Source organism: Ursus arctos, unplaced genomic scaffold (assembly GCF_023065955.2).
Source record: "Ursus arctos isolate Adak ecotype North America unplaced genomic scaffold, UrsArc2.0 scaffold_20, whole genome shotgun sequence".
In the NCBI taxonomy this organism is placed as follows: domain Eukaryota; kingdom Metazoa; phylum Chordata; class Mammalia; order Carnivora; family Ursidae; genus Ursus; species Ursus arctos.
This window is the reverse complement of record NW_026622875.1, coordinates 54,626,047-54,628,664: the sequence shown is the minus strand read 5'-3', so window position 1 is coordinate 54,628,664 and position 2,618 is coordinate 54,626,047. Positions and strand designations below refer to the sequence as shown.

Genomic DNA, 2,618 nt, shown 5'->3' with positions numbered 1-2,618 from the left:
GGCATTGTTTGTCGCCTGGGAGACATAAAACTCCTTTTTAAGCAAGCCTAAGTCTAGCATTATACACTTAGGGAGAAAGAATCGTCACAGGTTAAGCGAAAATCAACCTTTCAACTTGTCTGAGGAAGAAGGCGCGGTGGAGGGGTGAGGTGGGGGAATCACGTAGATAGGTCTCCCGTGGAAAGGACGTTTCTTGCAGTTATACACCCCAGTTTAAACCTCTCTATTCTTTCTAGAAAAGCAAAGCTCTGTCATCGTTCCTTTCAGTCTTTCTATTGTCATGTTTTATGAGCAAGTCAGAATCTTTACTGGAGGAAAAGGGAACACAGAAGTTCTGAGGTTTTCTTCATCTTGGTCACCCCCGTTTTTTGGTAACCATAAGGGGATTGGTTGCTTTCAACTTTACAGCTCCCTCTAGCAAGGAATCCACCCTTCAACCCACCAAGCCACTTATTGCTCCCTGAATAAAAATGAAATCCGTAACAAATATCTAGTACTGTTTCATGATTTTTCAAACATTATGTAAAAGGTATGCTGTAAAGTCATTCTGGAATTTGGTATTCTCACTCAATTTCAGATGTACCCAGACAGCTCCCAGTCATTCATTCTGACCTCCACTGAGTAAACAGATGAAGTTTATTCCTCTCTCCCTCCACTAACAAGATCCTTGGTGTGTCCTTTGCCAAGCACCAAGGTCACCGTGTATGTCCTACTGCGCTCGAGTTTCTCCACAGCGTATTCTTGAAGGTGAAATGACTGATCTAAATGTGCACCCCAGCTTCAGCTTTGTCGGATTCCGACAAATTCCCTTGGGAAGGAGCTGTACTCCTTATACTCCCACCAGCTCCGGATACTTCCTATTTCCCACCAGCATGTGCTATAATTAGACCTTTGTATTTTTATCAAGCTGATGGCATATGATTGTATCTTATTGTTGCTTTAGTTTGTACTTCCCAGACATCTAGTGTAGGTCTGCCCTGTATATGTTTTTTTAAGATTTTATTTATTTAAGAGACAGAGGGAGTGAGAGAGAGAGAGAGAGCACAAGCCAGGGTAAGTGGCAGAGGGAGAAACAGATTCCCCATTGACCAGGGAGCCCAATGCGGGACTGGATCCTGGGACCCAGGGATCGTGACCCAAGCCAAAGGCAGACGCCTAACCGACCAAGCCATCCACGCGCCCCAAGCCCCTGAGTGTTAAACCCCATCTTTTACCTGCTTTTAAAAATTAGGTAATGTTGGGGTACCTGGCTGGCTCAGTCGGAAAAGCATGTGACACTTAAATAATATAAATAAATAAAACTTAAAAAAATAAAAATTAGAAATAAAAATTAGGTTGTTTTGTTATTGTAGTTCTTTATTCTGGGTATCAATTCTTAGTTATACCTTCCCCCTGAGGTTTTGTTTTCACTATTTAATATTGTTCATTGGACAGATTTTTTAAACATTAAAAAAAAACATAGCCTCTTTTCCAGCTGGAACCATGGAGGGTACAGAAGAGAAGAAAAAGAGGGTTCCTGCTATGCCAGAAACCCTTAAAAAGAAGAGAAGGAATTTCTCAGGGCTGAAGATCAAGCATCTGAGGAAGAAGTTTGCTCAGAAGATGCTCCGAAAGGCAAGGAGGAAGCTTATCAGTGAAAAAGCTAAGCATTACCACAAGGAACACAGGCAGACGTACAGAACTGAGGCTCGAATGCGGGGATGGCCAGAAAAGCTGGCAACTTCCACGTACCTGCGGAACCCACACTGACGTGCGTCACTAGGATCACAGGGGTCAAGGGTGTGAGCCCCAAGTTCGAAAGGTGTTGCAGTTTCTTTGCCTTCGCCAGATCCTCAGCGGCACCAGTGTTAAGCTCGAGGCTTCAGCCAACATGCTAAGGACTGTGGAACCATGTCCAGCATGGGGGGCCCAAACCCGAAGTCGGTGAACGGACTGATGGACAAGCACTAACCAAATCAACAAGAAGCGAACTGCCCTGACAGCAACACACCGATGGCCCGATCTGTTGGTAAACATGGCATCATCTGCATGGAGGATCTGATTCACGAGTTCTGTACTGTTGGAAAACAACTTTTTATGGCCCTTCAAATTATCTTCTCCATGAAGGGGGATGAAGAAAAAGACCACCCATCTTGTAGAAGGTGGAGATGCTGGCCACAGGGAAGACCAGATCAATAGGCTTACTAGAAGGAGGAACTAAGGTATCTACCATGATTATTTTTATATTCTGGTCAGTTAATAAGTGACTACTCTCAAATGGAAAAAAAAAAACATCAACAAAATAACTGCACACATTTGGATCATACGCATATCCTGGTGGGCTTGTACCCTGCCCTGTGTCTGCCTCTCCCCCAGATTCCGGCTCCTTCCATAGAGTACTGCCTGTGGCCCTGCAACGGGGGCCAGAGCTCTGCAATGGAGCGCTTTGGCTAGAAGTGGCACCACATCGCTGCTGCTCACAACCTGCTGGGCGAGAACTATTCACACAGCTCTCTCAACGTCAGGATGCCAGAAAAGGCCATCAGAACTTTTCACTTAACAGAAGTTTTTCATGTAGTCAGATGTACTGATTTTTCAACCTGTTGCCTGTGCCTTTTCACAGTGATTCATAGACCACA

General features: G+C 44.6%; 1 pseudogene; it reads left to right on the top strand.

Annotated features, from left to right (window-relative positions):
• The first annotated feature begins 1,482 nt into the window (after window positions 1-1,482).
• On the top strand, window positions 1,483-2,209 carry LOC113253645 (60S ribosomal protein L7-like; annotated as a pseudogene).
• Window positions 2,210-2,618: the final 409 nt, after the last annotated feature.